The sequence below is a fragment of the Rousettus aegyptiacus genome, unplaced genomic scaffold (genome assembly GCF_014176215.1).
Source record: "Rousettus aegyptiacus isolate mRouAeg1 unplaced genomic scaffold, mRouAeg1.p scaffold_m13_p_3, whole genome shotgun sequence".
In the NCBI taxonomy this organism is placed as follows: Eukaryota; Metazoa; Chordata; class Mammalia; order Chiroptera; family Pteropodidae; genus Rousettus; species Rousettus aegyptiacus.
Genome location: NW_023416306.1, coordinates 52,998,158 through 53,016,199, shown reverse-complemented (window position 1 = coordinate 53,016,199; position 18,042 = coordinate 52,998,158). Strand labels below are relative to the sequence as shown.

The 18,042-nt window shown below is 31.5% G+C and overlaps 1 protein-coding gene across 39 annotated transcripts in view; it reads left to right on the top strand.

Annotated features, from left to right (window-relative positions):
- Positions 1-18,042, top strand: part of PTPRD (protein tyrosine phosphatase receptor type D) — a 1,934,582-nt gene that overhangs the window by 781,737 nt on the left and 1,134,803 nt on the right. The gene's annotated exons all lie outside the window — the stretch shown is intronic.

Here is an 18,042-nt window from a genome sequence, read left to right as displayed (position 1 = left end):
CCTTATTTTTTAATATCAACTTTTGCTACTTATATATTTCCCAATTAGATAAATATTACAGTATGTAAGTTTGTATACTAAGTAATGTTTGTATAAACTCATAAACAAAGGGAAAAAGTAAATTTGATTGTTGCCTTAGTTAAAGCAGATGAGATTTATAGATTATTATGGTAGGAACTTCATTGAGAATAAACACAGCTGTAAATCTTTGCTCTTGAGCACTATAGTTTAATGACAGATAATACATATATAGAACAAACTATGAAATGAGGTAGACTAAGCTAAGCATCATGCAAAACACACCAAATCCCAGTGATTTAAATACCTTGGACCAATCAGTCATCATTAATTTATATAATTCTAAAAGAGAACAAATCTTAACTAGATATGTGTGTTCTAGTTATGTTTGGACATTTTACTTTGTCTTTTAGGAATCTTACTTTGTACGGTGCATATTTTGCTTACATAAGGAATCTATTGATGTGGTAATTGAAAATGTTTGTCCAGCTTTTTCATGGTGAAGCTATTCAAATATTTTAACAGAGAAAGAAAACAGTATTGCTCCATATGGCGTAAAATAATAAGGTATACCATAGCAATACTTGGCTCTTATATCCTTGTTGATTGTTTTCTCCATACAGTATTGCTTATTTATAGCACAGAATGTTTTAAAGAGAAGCCTATTGCTGTTACAGCAGTAATGTGTTGCAAATAAAATGATCATGATTGCATTCTTTGGGGAAATGCAATTGCAGTTTTTCAATTTTACTACTTAATGTATGTACTTGAACAGTTTTTCTTTTCTACTACGTATAGAGTTGAATGTCACTTTCATAATAAATAGATAATAGGTTTGTCATGATGCTCATGTAAGAGATTCAATAATAATATATGTAAATATTAGAATGTTACAATTCTTTAGTCTTGAATAGAAGAATGCTATTTTGTAATTTCTTATGTAGCATGGTGATATTTGACTACTTCTATAAAATTGGTCATCATTATACTTTAAATTAGATCAAGAATTATAGATATTATATATCATACATATGTATATGTATGTGCCTGTGTGCATATATTGCTATTTACTATTATATATAATATTTAATTTATATATTATAATTATTCAATATTTATATATAAATGTATATATTTATATATATAATATATATATTTTTACTAAGCTGAAACAAACATTCAAATTTTCCTCTTCTTATTCCCACAGTCTTCCTTCTTTTCTTAACTCCTCTCCTTTCTACTCTTCCTTCTTCCTTCTTTCTTTCTCTCACTTCTTTCTTCTCTTTCTTCTTTCCTTAGATGATTAAAATGTAAATCATATATCGCGACTCTTCTCCAAACCCTATTGTATGCCTAGCATTATGTGTAAGAACCTAGATGAATAGCAAACAAGTTAGATATTTTTTCGTCGTTCTTGTTTAGTTTTCACGTGCAGTACTGAAAAGACAAATGCAGACACATAAACTCATATATACATATTCTATACAGGTAAATAACTCATAAGTATTCTCATTGTCTAATGATACCATAAATTAGTGGAATTGTTAAAAGATAACAATTATTTATCCATAGAAAATAAAATTGCTTCATGATTGAAGCATTGAAAAATATGATTTCAAAAACATTTGAAGAGTGAGATGAGACTGAATACAAACTAATATCAGGTTTTAAAATATACAGTTTAATTCAGTCAGAATGCTAGATTTAAAAATAACTACTTTTTAGTTACTGAACAGTATTTTTATAGAATTAGTTTTAATTATCATTTATGTAAAATGGGGTCTTTATTAGAAAATGGTGTGCATAGGAAAAAGAAAGGGATATGTCCATCTTGATTCTTTATAAAACATCCAAGTGACCTTTTATTGAAAATATATAGCATATGTTTTTAATTTAATTGGGCCCCCACATGCAGGAACATTGTTTAATATATTAGTTTTTTAATTTTCCTTTTTAACATAGGAAGCTGTATTTCTTTTGGGAAAATTATGTGGTGATTTATTAATAACAAAAGAGGACATTAGATAGTTACCTGAATAAAATATTTCCTTACTAAGCCGCCCATGAAATCTTTAAAATTCTTAGTTATTGAAAGTCACTATTTAAACACGACACATGATGACAACAAAGAGATGAATCCTAGCATTGGTAAAAGTAGAAGTTTCCAAATCTGTTTCTAGGGTTATCATATCAGAAAGAAGGGAAAAGCCTATAAGTTTATTTAGGATTTTTGAAGATTGTTAGTTTTCTACACATAATGTGTGTGTATGTGGGAATATGAGCAAGGTAAAGAATTGGAAAGCAATTTATTATATGCTTGAATATGTGAAGCCCAAGAACTCATGGGGTGTTTTTTATTTTCAAGATTTTGATAAAGTGTTCATTTCTTAGGATGCGCACACATGATCATATTACTGTAACTATGAGTTTCTAAAAGCATATCATATGTAATAAGAGTTATACATTCACCTTGGTGTCTTTCTTTTCTACATTACACATCCCAAGTACAATTCACATCTAGTGTGTAGGAAATACTGTCCATTAAACTATATTCAAGATACCACTATTCTCACTACCTTTATTATTCGTTGAACCAGGTCACCATCATCTATTGCTGGGATACTGAAAAATCATTTTACCTGTGTCCTTGTGTGTGCCTTTCCTTTTACTGTTCTTGCCTCCCTATAGTCTGTTCTCCACAGAGACAAGATGGTCCTGTTAACATATAAACCAAGCCATGTCACTCCTCTACTCTAAACCCTCCAATGGCTTCCAATCTAATGCAAAAGAAATTCCAAAATCATATGTTCTTATGACCATGTACTTCTGTAATCCCTCTGCTATTCTCTCTTGGACCAGTTATGATTTACATGAAATGCTTTGAAGGACAAAAATGTCAGCACATAGCAATTAGGCCAAACAAATAAAAGGCAAATACCTAGCTATATTAAGATAAAATATTTTTAAAAATAAACTTTCGTGACCAGATTTTCTAATTTGGTTGGATAGATTGTTTCCTTTAAATAATTGCTGAAATTACTATCACTAAAAGAAAAGATAGTAGCATTTGTAACATATAGATTTGTGATCTCACAAAATGTATTTCCAGATAGTTTCTGGAAGTAAATAACTTGACAAGGTTCAAAAAGAAATTAAGCATAAAAGTCAAATGGGCTCCACTTACCTGGATTCAATATGTAAGGACGGTCAGGTCACATTCTCTCTTTAGGTCAGGGAAAAATGTCCCAGCGTATTATGTTGCACTGCCCAATTAAGTGCTTTATGGAAGGTTTGTGGATTTGCCTTATCCTATAAAGTATATGGGTCAACCACTGTCAAAGGAAGATGACGGCTCGTTGGTTTGTTGCAATGTGACAGATCTATGGTCCTAGATCAATGTATGCTCCATATGTCTTTCATGTATTATTAGAATAAAAAATTCTTCCAATAAAAAGACAATGATGAAGTTGTCAGCAATACATACCTTGGTTATACAATTTTTAGAAAGCAAAATTTGAAATCAGAAATAATTGTCTCAATTTCTATTATAATGTTGATGTTTATTTATTTATTTGACATAGCTGGAAGATTAGATGTTTCATTTACTTAGTAACATTATCTTCCAAGCACCTATTATATGTCAGGCTCTTTACTAAGTGTTAAGAATTCAACACTGTTAACTATTCAACATAGTTGCCATTTTTTGAGTGCACACCAGGCACCAAACATAGTGCTAATAACTTGGCATAATTTTCTCATTCAGTTTTCTAATTTTGATTATTTTTATAATAGACTTTATTTTTTTTTAGAGAATATTTAGGTTCACATCAAAATTGAGAGAAAAATATAGAGAGCTTGCATATACCCTTTGCCCCTGCACAGCCTCCCCCACTATTAACACCCTTCACCAGAGTGGTGCATTTGTTACAATTCATAAAACTACTCTGACACATCATTACCAACCAAGTCTATAGTTTATATAAAGAGTTGTATATTCCATGGTTTTTTACACATGTTTAATGATATATATCCACTATTGAAATTATACAGATAGGTTCATTGCCCTTTAAATGATCTGTGCTCCACCTATTCATTCCTTTCTTTTCACCGACCCATGGCAACCCCTGATCTTTTAACTATCTGTAGTTTTACCTTTTCAAGAATGTCAGATAATTAGAAGAATATATTAACTAGCTTTTTCCAAATTGTTTTCTTTAATTTAGTAATGTGTATTAAGATTTGTCTAGTTATTTTCATGGCTTGATAGCTCATTTCTTTTTAGTGCTGAATGATATTCTATTGTATGAGTATACTATAGTTTATCCATTCATCTACTGAAGGATATCTTGGTTGCTTGTGAATAAAGTGGCTCTCAACTGCTGTATGCAGGTTTTTATGTGGACATCAGTTTTTAAATCATTTAGGTAAATACCCAGGTCAGCTGCTGGATCACATGGTAATGGTTTTGTAAGAAACTGCCAAACTGTCTTTCATAATAGCTGTAACATTTGCATTTCTACCAACAATGAAAGAGAATTTATGTTGCTCCTTATCGTAGCCAGGATTTGGCCTTGTCAGTGATTTGCTTTTTCATCATTCTACTATGTTTGTAGTGGTAGCTCATTGATTTGCCATTCCCTAATGACATGTGATATTGAATATTTTTTTTCATATTCCTGTTTTCAATCTAAATATCTTCTTTGTCTGAGATGTCTGTTCAGGGTTTTGCCCATTTTTTACTCATTGTCATTGCTGAGCTTTAATAGTTTTTGTATATTTTGGATAATAGCATTTATCAGATGTGTCTTTTGCAAATATTTTTTCCCAGCTATGGCTTGTCCTCTCATGTTCTTGATCATATAGTTCTTACAATGATGCCCGAAGGTAGGTGTTATGATCCTATTTAAAGATAAAGAAAATTAGTCAGAGAGGTTTAAAACCAATATAATTCCTATCTCAAGGAACTGAAAAAAAATTGTCTGAGTACATATGCAAGCTTCAGGTAGCTATTTGTGGGTAAAAAGTCATTCTTAAATACAGTTTGCACATATCCTCCTTATAAAGCAAACTCTATAAAATCATTTAGGGATTTCTTAAAGTCATTGCTATGACCAATTTTAATCAGGTTTTATAATAGAAATCCCTTTAGTATTCATTAAAGAGAATAAGTCATTTATTAAATACTTAGCAAACAAGCCTGATGTGTATATATGCATGCTATATATCTGTATGTGTGTGGATCCTGACTTACAATGTCTTGCTTTTGACATTGTACTAGGTTCTAGCGAGCCTCATAATCAGATTATTTTAACCTGCTAAGGGTAACAAAAAAAAAATAGATAACAAAATTTGGGGTAGAGAACTTTCTTGTGAATAATATTTATTATCTTTAATTTATGATATAATTTTTCACAATTTATTTGGAATGCTCAGGAGCTGTTTTTGTTTATTCCTATCTTCTTAATAATGTTTTTAATAGATAAGTAACTACTGGTTAAATATGGTGTTAGATGAATTGTTCATGCTTAATGTATGTGTATTTGTGTGTGTATATATATGTGTGTGTATAATTTATTTACATGTATATACTTAGACATATATATATATAGATATAGATATTACTTAACATATTGTTCATATTGAAATCATTACCTATGTGATTACGAAAGGAGACTTGACTTTGGGTGGTGAACACATAATGTAATATACAGATGATGTATTATAGAACTATGCAATTCAAACATATAATCTTTTGAACCAATGCTACCTCAATAACTTTAATACAATTAAAAAAAAAGAAAATTAACTCGAGTAAACATTTTTGAAGAGTATTAAACATGTTACTACCTATGAAATTATACATTGACATATCAGTGTTTCTATAAATTCTCACTCTTACTGAAGATATTAAGATTAAGGGACAATAAGGTTATTAAAAATCTTTCAGTGCTATTACCTGCCTAGTTACATGATATTGCTAAGAGGCATTATAATGTAGCCTGGGGTTAGGTAAAAAGTGTATTGCTTTGTAAGAATGAATTATCAGAACGTAGCCATTATTTTCAGCTGAAGTCTTTGATCTAAGGCAGTGGCCTTGTAAGATTTCAATTTTGTAACCTTAACCTTCCTTTCATCATGTTCTAAGTGAGGTCTATAATATATTAGCTACATCAAAGCAAAAATAAAAAGTTCATATGTAATAAAATTACCAAAAACACCACTTAAATAAGTCTTCTGTTTAAAGTAATGATAGATTTCAAGACTTTTAAAAGGAGTTAGAAGAGAAGTCTAATTTGTCTGTATCACCTCAGATACAATATGTCCTTAGTTAATAATCCATCAAAACTAAATCCCTTTAGGGGAAAGAGCCCTGTAAGTGTATCAAAGAGTAAAATGCTGGTAATGTCTGAAACACTAATTTTCAGCACTGGTCTTGGTTTCTATGAGCAAACCATTTCAAAACTTTTATTTGGATTGCCTCTTCCTGCCATTAATTTATAACACAGCATGCAAGTGATAATTTTCTCATGATGTTCAGTGCAGTTTCTAACTGTAAAAATAGGTAAGCAGCCTACCAGAAAACCTATTTATGATGGAAGCTTGAGGCTATTTTTGTTTATGTTTCTCTAAAAGTAAAGGTACAGTGTTTTCTTTTGCATTTTGGAAAAAAAAAAAAAAACCTAAAGGAACTGTTATTTACTAGGTACAAATCATACTTTTGTCTTGAGGCACAAAATGTGAATGGGAAACTTTTAAAGCTGAGACAGGGACTTTGATTGAATTTGTATTGAATACTTCCCCATAAAGGAGAAATTGTGGCTAGGAATGCAAGTAAGCAAAAAAATACTAAACACATTAAAAGTGGAAAATCTTTTCTAGCCAAAGATATATAAAGTGTTATGAGCCAAATGTTTATGTCTCCCCAAAATTCATATATTGAAATCTTCCCCCTCAGCGTGATGGTATTAGAAGGGTAGCCTTTTCTAGAGATAATTAGGATTAGATGAGGTCATAAGGGTAGAGCTATCATGAATGGGATTAGTGCCTTTATGAGTCACAAGAGTTTGCTTCCTCTGTTCTGCTCTTCACCTTGTTATAATACACGAGATGTTGACAGTCTTAACCATGAAGATGGTTCTCACCAGAACTTCACCATTCTGGAACTCTAATCTTGGACTTCCAGCCTCTAGAACAGTGAGAGATAAATTTCTATCGTTTGTAAACTACCCACATTATGGCATTTTGTTATAGCAACTTCACCTAAGACAAAGTAAAAGACCTTGCATTTACACTCTAGGAGTTCAGAATCTGTATCATTTCAGCTATGCAATAAAAGAGTTAGAGGAACTCCATTGACATTATAGTAGTCAATTTTCCCAGACTGTGATATCAATGAGTCTAAATGCATTCATTCCCCAACTACACACTGTCTAACTTTCATTACATGGGAGAGACATGGGTTTATTCCACAGTAAGAGGTTCTAAAATCTAAAAGGAAGCCATCATATATGTTAATGAAAATGATCAGTTTCAGATAATTTATCTCAGATTATTGGCTGAGGAATTGGTGTGAGAGTGGGTGAGGTCAAAGAACTCAACTAATTGAAGTGTGGGGAGAGAAGAAAGGGCTTCAGCCAACCCAGTAGATATTATCGCAAGGAAACACTGGTAATAGGGTGAACACTTTTTAAGGAGGTATAATTAAAGACAAAAAAAACAGTATATCATTGTTGTTACTAATAATGTTAAATCCATATAGCTATAATAATTCTCAAAGTTCATTCTCATTTTCTTTTCTATAGGAGCCAATTTTTGGGTGAGGGGAAAAGGCTTACGACTGAGCCATCCCAGTTATTAGCAGAATGACTATGAGTGTACTATTTAGCTTTTCTTAGACTAAGTTTCCTTATCTATAGAATGGGAATAATCCCTAATCATAGTTTTATGAAGATGAATCATTCATATAATTTTATCTAAATTATTTTCATAAACATATATGTATCATTTTTATACATGGAGCAATTATACATGGAACAATTAAATATCTGAATATTTAATTATAATTTTAAAATAAAAATATTTATAATTATATATATTACACATGCCTGTGCAATATATACACATATTATCCTTGCTATATAGAAAATATATATTATAGAATTTATAAATATTATAGCTATAATTAAAATTAGACAAACTGTTTTATACAAAACATATTCTTGTAATTTTAATTATAATATGTATATTATATACAATATAGAGTATAATATATATAATAATTACATATATAATATACTTAATATATATAACTTCCATTAATTCATCTTTAACAAATATTGTGAAATTATATAATATGTAAGACTGTATTTTGAAAAATATGGCACACCAAAAATTTTAAATATTGTTCTTATATTTATTTGATTCTTATATCACAGATTGCCCATTATTGTTCACAATTTACAAATGAGGTTGAAAATGTTTTAGATGTTTTAAATAGCATTTATGTACCCATTCAGCTGATGCACACATCAAAACTAGGACTCATGGCTTCCAAGTAGAGGTAACAGTTTAGAAATAATACCCTCATCTTAAGGAATTACTGCTTCAATACATTTCACATTTCTAACCTAAGAACACCTTTAGTATTTAAGTACAATGAGCCAACATGTGCAATACCCACTTTTGCAAATCTCTCTCCTCATTCTCTGCCTTTAAAACTACTGTTTGTTTATCCTTTGAGGACAAGCTCAAATTATGTTAAAAAAATTCATTTGTTTTTATCCCAAAGATAAGGCAATGTAGTTAAATTTTCAAAATCACCAGGATGAATAACCAATAAATATTATTCATTAAAATACATTTTAAAAGATCCATTTTTATGATTAAAATATGCATGTAATGGGAAAGATAAGAAAATTAACTCAAAGAGCCACCACCTAAAAATAAACCAATATTATTATTTTGACACTTTTCACTCCAAACTTTTTCTCATAAAATGGTTTTCCTTGGGGAGTGTTTTGTAAAACTGGTTGTGATTATATTGATTTTATTCTTTTTTACATTTCTTTAATAAAGCATTTTCAATGTGATTATAATCTTTCAAATGTTTTAGAAATTTAGATTATTAAAAATTTTTAGTAATATAAATAGTACTTTGATAAACATATTTTTCAGCATATAGGATTATTTTCAGACTTGATTCTTTGATTAGCTAGTTCAAAGGCATTAACCTCTTTCAACAGTGGACAAATCATTCAAACACATAACATAAAAATATAACAGCAGCAGAGAATAAAGACATTGAAAGTGGTGTGGGTGGTGTTCAAATAGAGTTCATACACCATCCCTAAAAGAGTTAATAAAATTCAAAGTGCTCAAAGTAAAACAAACAAACAAACAAAAACCTTACTATTAACATTATAATATAAACAAACAGTAAGGACAGAAAAACGCCTCCAGGTAGAATTAGGGCTACCCCACACCTCTGCCTTGATTTGTGTTTCCATTTAAGATAATTTTAATAATTCATTAAATGATATTCAGAAGGGCTTTATCAAAACAACTTCCTGACATAATTCATTTATTCTTTCAACGAATATTTTTTGAGAACCTAATATTTTCAAGACTGAGGATTTACTCATTGATAAACAACAGAGACATGGAGCTTTCTATCTCCTAGTGAGGAAGAGAGACTCAAGAATGAGAACTAACAAACATATGACAATTGAAAATGCTAATGTGTTATAGCACAAGGAAACAAATACATGATAGAGGCATTTAAGCTGAGAAATTAAGTATAAAAAAGATCTGGTTAAAGAAAGAGGAAAAGGGAAGAGTTTCCTGTCAAAGAAAGTATTAAAACAAACAAACAAAAAAAACAGGGAACAAATAGAAGGCAATATAGCTTAAATGGAGGGAAAATAAAATGATAGAAGAAGAAAGGGCCTTCTAGGCCACTGTAAAGTGTTCGGATGTTATTGTCCTTACAGTGTTGGAGCACTGAATGATCATTTTAGCATGGACTTGATTCAGAAGGTATTTTAAATGATAACTCATATAGAATAGAATGCAAAATATTTTATTAGCTATTTAAGCTACGGCCTTCATCCTAAATCTGGAATGATATACTTTGACTGTAATGCTGATAGGATAATGAAGTAAATGCACTTGTAATTCTGTGTTAACATGTGAAAGTAATATATTACCCTGCTTCAAGGTGATATCACATTAATGAGTACAAAATGAGTAACTCAGATATGAGAGTTTCAGATACGATAATAGTTAATGTGAGAAATATTTTAGTTATCTAAGTTTATGATATGATTTCATCTCACTAAAGCTAGGTAAACACATTTTTTTCTCTTTTTTTAACTATAAAATATAAATTTTTTTCTTCATAATTTCTGTTGATAAAAGCTCTTCTTCACTTTAGGATTATACAATTAATTACCTAACTTTTCTTTCCATACATTTATAGAAAAATGAGTGCCATAGAACTTAAATAGTTTATAATCACTGTGCCATTAAGATTCTTCTCTAAATTTTGCTATTTTACAAATAGAGCACACATCTTTTTACCTCTAAATAGAATATGTAGTGTAAGAAGGAATTTCTGTGTTCTAGAAATATGTTTAGTGATATGATAGGTATATATAATACTGATTTTCTAGTGTATTCTGCTAATATATAAAATTAATCATACTGTAAGAAATGAGTAGTCTTCTAGAAATTTCTCGAATGTGGCTGTATAGTATACAGTTATAAGTTCATTATTTACATGTCCTAACTAACACTTCAGTCTTGGCTTGTTTACTTCCTCTCGAATTTTTGCCCAATTCCCCTGGCTCCTGCTTGGGACTTGGGAAATTCATGCCTTGTCAACTAGGCCCGCCTGATTATTTGGTCTCTCCCTGTGATATCTACTTTATTTGTGAACCTGTTTTTTGCTGCTAGTGTTCACTGTTATTACTTCAACTTTGCTTACTTCGTAGCTATCGTAGACAATTCCTCCCTGAGGGATTTCATTTTCCTATTTCCCACCTACAACTTACTTGAGAGTTTGGGTTGCTTGTTTAGTTTGAATTTTTCTTTAAAAAAGTTTGGAAATGAAGTAGAAAATGCAATATAGCAAACATACCTTTAGATTTGAGGTTTCATTTATACATAAAGAAACATACAATGGACCTCATTAATAAATTCAAGCAACATTGGATTCAAGTCCCAACTGGTACATTAGGAAAGTCTCTGAACTGCCTAACAGTGTTTAAGTCTGAGTGCTCTCTAAACTTTTGTTCTGCCTCTAAATATCTTTAAAGTTTTACCCAAAAGTTAGCCTCTATAGAAGATTTGCAGATAGATTCAAATATGCCAAAAAGAAATTATTTCTGAACATAAATATATGTAGATATATTAAATATGTATCTTAAAATATATTTAAATATATAATTGAAAATTCTTTCATAAGCAACATAAATGGTAATTAGGGGGAAAAAATCCAACTCTCATAAGTAGGAGGGCAAAGGAGAAGTAACAAAAACCTTAAAGACATTAGATGTAATAAGTGCTATTTTTTTTAATCATTGAAAAATAGATTCTGTGCTAAAACAAAGAAAGTGATATGCAGAGGACACAAAATGAATGTAAGGAGCTTTGAGAACTGAAGTGGGTGAAACCTTTCAACTTAGGGTTTCAGGAGCCCTTAATTTGAGCTTCCAGTTTAAATTTCCCTTGGGGAGCATGAGGTAGGATTTAAAATCTATAGCATGCTCATGTTGTGAAGACCAATAGGAAATGTCCTATAAAAAGCCAAGGCTGCCCTCACAATGAGAGTAAACAATAAATGAACCCATACTCAGAGATTTCCTGCCAGGAACCTTACATGTCTTGACCTTGGTATAGGGTGAAGGGGAAGACAAGTCTCCACTGAGAATTTATAACCACAAGTCAAATATTATTTTTGGCCTACATTTATATTATACCTATATGGAAACATAATTTAAGTGGTATCTTATAAGCGATATACATATAAGACTAGCAAAAGTAAGAATAAATGATCTTAGAAGAATTACATATTTAACTCAGGCTTCAAAATGAGGAAGCATAGTTGATCTCAATAAACAGAAAAATAACACCCTTATCTAGACACATAAGCAAATCGAAGAAAAATGAAAAGAGATCATTATAGAAACCCAAAAGGAAACAAGCAGTTTTCTTCCAAATGACCAATATTCTATTAAATGATTTTTCAACACTTTCCAACAAAAGAAATTGGAAGACAAAGGAATAGTATCTTAAATGTGCTGTGTGAAACACACACACACACACACCTGTTAATCCAGAATACTGTGCCCCAATAGTATTCAGTAAAAATTCATTGCAAGAGCAAAGACAAAATAAAGACAAATAAAAATTAAGGTTACCAACAATAGACCCTCTGTAAATGCAATATATAATTTAAGTAGAATTAATATTGTCCCAGATGGAAGATCTAAGCTGAAAATCATCTTGGTAGATAAAGATAATTGTAAATATTATGTCTAAATATAAATTAAACATGAACTGTATTCTAAACTAACACCAAACAATGGCAACAGAAGCAGTGATAACAATACCTCATTTATGAAGAGAAAAACATGTTAGTAAAAGTGCTATGCAAAATTTGCATATAATTTTGATGGAAAGTAAGTTGGCATTAAAATATGCTATATTCTATTTTCTTTATATTCTTCAGGAGAAAGTTAAAGATATGAGTATTGAAATAGTCAAAGGTTAACATTAAAAGATTAGATATAGAGAATATAATTTCCAAAAATATAAAGGAAAAATGGAATAATAAAAGGAAAGAAAATACCATCAAGTGAAGGCAAGAAAGGGGGACCACCGAGGTGGATCTGATTCTAAAATTTATGCTCTTTGTAGATCATTTTGAAGATACCCAAAACCCCAGAATATACTATGGCTTAGATTTTCGAGCTAAAATGCTGAAAATCCAATTAAAATGTTTTGATTATTAACATTTCATTCAAGCAAATAAAAACATATATGTAGAGAAACCTGCTAATTTCTATAATGCAAAAAAAAAAATAAATGAATAAACAAACAAATAAAATCAATGCCTGCATTACCTTTTCCAAATTAAAAAGAGAGTTTAATATGAATCAGGCATTCTCAAATTTTGAAATGCAGTTAGTATTAATACATTGGCTAAGTGGTAGGTCAGGAGAGGGAGGGAGCAATTAGGGGCATTGTTTTATGCACTATATAGATGTCTAACCAATGTACTGTAAACTTGAAACTAATTAAAATAAATAAATTTGAAAAAAGTTTGTATTGTTTATTATAAACTTCTTAGGTATAGAAATTATTGTTCCCATTTTATAGGTGAGGAAACTGAAATTCAATGGAAGTTAAGTTACTTGCCCAAGGTCCCATAGTGGAAAAGTCAAGATTCAGACCAGGCTTTACAGAAAACTATATTTGTTATTTTTATGACTACACAGCTGAAATGCAAGAGAAGGATGCTTTACTGGCTTGTAAATCTTTATTCTCACCAAGTAATTTGAAAATGTTAATTCTGAGAGAATAACCTAAGCACAGAGGAAAAGATTGTACTATTATCATGCATGAGCATATGGGATATTTGATTTCTGCTATATTAAATCAACTAACACAGAAATCCAGATGAACCAAAAGCTTTGCTGTTTCCAGATTCCCTTCTATTTTCCTCCCACCTCCAGCTATCCCTTACCACTTCCAATTGTCCTTTTTCTTATGTAAGGTAAATTCAAACTGCTGAGAGGATTGAACTAGGCTACAAAAATACACACTTTCTGCTATTCCAAAGAAATCTATATAACCATTTTTATGAATAGAAGTAATTATCAATAATACTTTTGTATTTCTTGAATAAAGTGGAATATTTATATATATTTAGGAAAAAAATTCTTAAAAGACTAGCATTTTTAAAAACCAGACCCCTGCATTACATAAACTTTGTATTAAATGAATGGTTTTGGCAGAATTGCTAAGTAGGCAGAATTTATGCAATGGTAATAGTTGTATAATATTGAAATGCATATGAGTTTCACTGATACAATATTTTAGCAGACAATGGTTAAAATTAAGGCAACATTGGATCCAAAATAAAACATCTATTTTAGAAAACTAGGATTTATTGTGTTTGGAAACTCATGATATGAGTTTTGGGGAAAAGCAGCTTTATATTTTACTAAAAGGGACTATTATCTAAGAACAGTCATTCATATAGCTACTGATTTGGCAGTGATCCAATTATATCATTATGATAGACAAAGGAAGTGAGGCTTTTCAGGCTTTTTAATTTAGAAAAATAGATTTTGTTAGTTTTATTCTCCTTTCTATTTTCTATAATATGTTTAAATGAGAGGATAGGATTGATTTCATAAGGCGAGGATGCAAAGGAAAGATCTGCTATCGCATCCATCAACCATAGTTGCCTAGAGCACTTTTTGCTTCCTTTATGAAGAAACATATTTTCTTGTGTTCAACCTGTTCATTCTAGAATCATCTCCACTATAAGAGGAGGTACAGATGAAAAAACTCTTTTCCTAGCAGTTCCGGAGTTACAAATCCAATTCGACTTTAGTAATGGTTCTTGTTTTAATGTAACTCTGCAAAGCCTAGAACATTCTATGTGACTGGTTCTGATTAAGCATAAATCCATGATTTTACATGTTTCACTCTGTCATCAAGATTCCATTAGAACCCTCATTGTATGATTTCCCTGTATAAAAATCTCCAGAACTCTGTTGCACAGGGTTCTTCAAAAGACATTCTAGACTATGGTCTCAGGAATGTATGCTTCAAAATTCTTAGTAATTAAAATTGCAAATTTCTTACCTGCCTTCAAAACCTACCAACTCAAATCTCACATGGGAATCTATGTTTTAGCAAGCTTTTCTATACATTTTTATATATACAGAAATGTGAAAACCAGTATTCTTCTAAAGGTTTGAGGAGAGTTGAAGGCAGCTTCAACTTAAAACAAGATAATGGACTTTGAAGTCTCACAGGCTCAGATTTGTCCTAGGGCAAATTACAGAGTGCTTCTACAGCATGCTAGCTATGTGACCTTAGGTGCGTTGCTTGAGCCCAGTTATCTAATATGTAAAATGGGGATAATAATACTTGTCTTACAAGGTTGTGTCTTGGATTCAAGAAGCAAATGCTGTGTGTGTGTGTGTGTGTGAGTGTACACACACACATACTCAAGGTACTATGCCTTGCGTTGTTTAAAATGCAGTGCTTATTATTTACCTCTGTGTGTAATTTTTTTACAACCCATACTTATCTTAGTAGTAATATAACCTACTCTCTTTATTTTATATAGAATCTTATCATTTCTAGTTGTGAGGCTGCTCAGTTCATGGGGTTAAAAATGAATCTCTTTTTCATCTTTGCCTGTGCATCATGTCATTTGGAGAAAGGTTTATGGAAACTCAATGGCTTTTTTTTTTTTTTTTTGCAAACCCTTGGAAAGATTTTAGCCTATTCTGTCACTTAGACAACTAATTACACCATTACATGCTGCAATTACAATTAAAGATTTTCAGCTGATGAAAGGCATGTTCAATGCATTCTCATTACCTGATGTTTCCTTGCCAACACTCAGGAGTATCATGATTTTGATGAAATGAAAACAACTCAAGGAGCTATATTTGTTCAGTAACATCAACAGAATAGTTCAGGGAGCCCATTGCAATCCCCTTCTGCCCCATTGCATTTTTGCACCAAGCTATTTAAAGCTATAGTGTTTGTTATTACCTCACAGAACATGTTGGCTTCCAAAAGCACTAGTAATTTCTGCTGATCCAGCATTGTCTATGGGAAGCATCACATCCTATTGGGCACATAGAGCTTTTTATTGGCAAGAAGCCAGTTGGATTTGATCTTAAGTTAACTCAGACCAGATAAGTCAATTCAAATCACTTAGTGCCAGCAGTGCCTGGCATATAAGGTGCTTGCCTTAAATATCCATTATTTACAACAGCCTCTTAGCAATAGCAGAATCAGATGAATTGCCTAGGGCCAAAGGACACCTCCTTAAGATTTTCTTCTTGCTCCTTTTTGACTTATTGCTGACTTGGATCACCTCTCAGCAACCCAGTCCCATAAATGTGATAAAGATCAATCACCATTCTGATGCTTGGTCTGTTTTAAACTCTCCCTTTCAAGTAATTTCCTAATGCTGGAATAAGAACTTTTCAATGAAACTTAATACCTCCTGAGGACTTACCTTTGGTGTGAATATGTTTAATAATTTTAAAAGGCCTTCCTCATTGTATCAATTACAAGTTATGACTCTTCTCCAAGTAACAGAAAGCCTGTCTTAAGTGAAATGGTGATTTATTGCCCCAACTAAATGAAAAGTGCAAAGGCTTCAGGGATGGTAGAATATAGAGATTAAAAACGATGTCATTGGGCCCTTGTTCCCCTCTCATAGTCTCGGTTCTGCCTCATTGCTTACAGACAGGCTTTCTACCTTGAATCCAGAAAATAGCTGCATGTGCCCTAGGATCTCACCTCAGCTCAGCTTCAAAAACTGCAGGAAACAGTGTCAACCACTGTTTGAGAATTCCTAGCAAAGTCGATATAACACTTCATTGGCTGTATTTAGATCACACAAACTTCACTAAGACCATTATTCTGGAGAAAGAAATGGGGTGCTCTGATTTACTTCGACAAACCACATAAATGTCTTTGGACTGAGATTTGGTTATTTGTACTCATACCATGTGGACTGAGAGCATTGGGACAGGTCTCTAAGAAAAAAATTGAGGTTTAGTTACCAAGAGGAAACACATGACAGAAATAAATGTCCTTAATAGTCAATCAAAAGTTACCTTCTTAGAGGCTCCTGTCATTAATGCACAATTGATTCCTCATACTTTGCAGAACAAAGCCTATTTCTCTTTTCTCTGCAACCTCTCAATTCTTTAAGAAACAGCGATGTTCTTTCTCCAAACTGTAATAAATTTAGAGTGATTAGTTAATGCTATCAGATCTCTTAAATTTTTTTGAAAATTTAAGTTGAATGAACATTAGTTTAGTATGTAGAACAACAGATAGAATCCCTGGAAGTGTCTCAGAATTACATGATAGAGCACTGAAAAAATAAACATGCCTGTATACAAAACACACCAAATCTACCACCCCAGAGTTTGGGAGGATGCTGCATAGGTATATACATTTTCAAAAGTATCACAATGATTCTTATATGCAATTTTATTTATAAAACACTGATCTCTATAGAATGAGATAAAAGATATATCTATTATTCTCTGTCTGTCTGGAAGCTAGCTGAAGAATGTCCATAGTAATTAATAAATGTCATATTTCAGAGGGACAAAGATAAACATAGCTTACTCATAGGGAAATGACCAAGGTGAAACTATGCCTTTTGAGAAATAGAAGTAACTGACCACATGGATAAGAATAGAAGATAGAAGGGAAAAAAATTCAGCGTGTCAGGAGTTGTTTCAGAAATTTTTTGGTATTCATCCATCTATTTATCCCTCATTTAAAAAATATTTAAATGCCAAAAACTATATTCCAAGCATTAAAGTAGATGCTAGTGCTAAAATGATGAGTAAAAACAATCATTGGATCTGATGTCATGGACCTTATAGTCTAAGACTGAGATGAATATTACATAGTTAGGATGCTTTTGCCTGCAACCCCCAAACAAACTGGTTCGGTAATTGGAAAACTGTTGATTCATAAAACTTTTAGAATAGGTGTGGAAAGGATCTGAGGTTAAATGATTGAATTGCTCAGTGACACCACTAAATATCTAGAATCTTTCTGTCTCTCAACTCTGCCACCTTTGGTGTCGGTTTTATCCTTAAGCTGGTTACAGTCTGTCTACTGTACTTTCAGAGACTATATCAAAATGTCCAGAGGGAAAAAAAAAGACTGTTTCTCCTTCTATCTATTACAGAAGTGGACAAATTTTCCAGAAGCCTTGATCAGATTTCTTACCTCTCG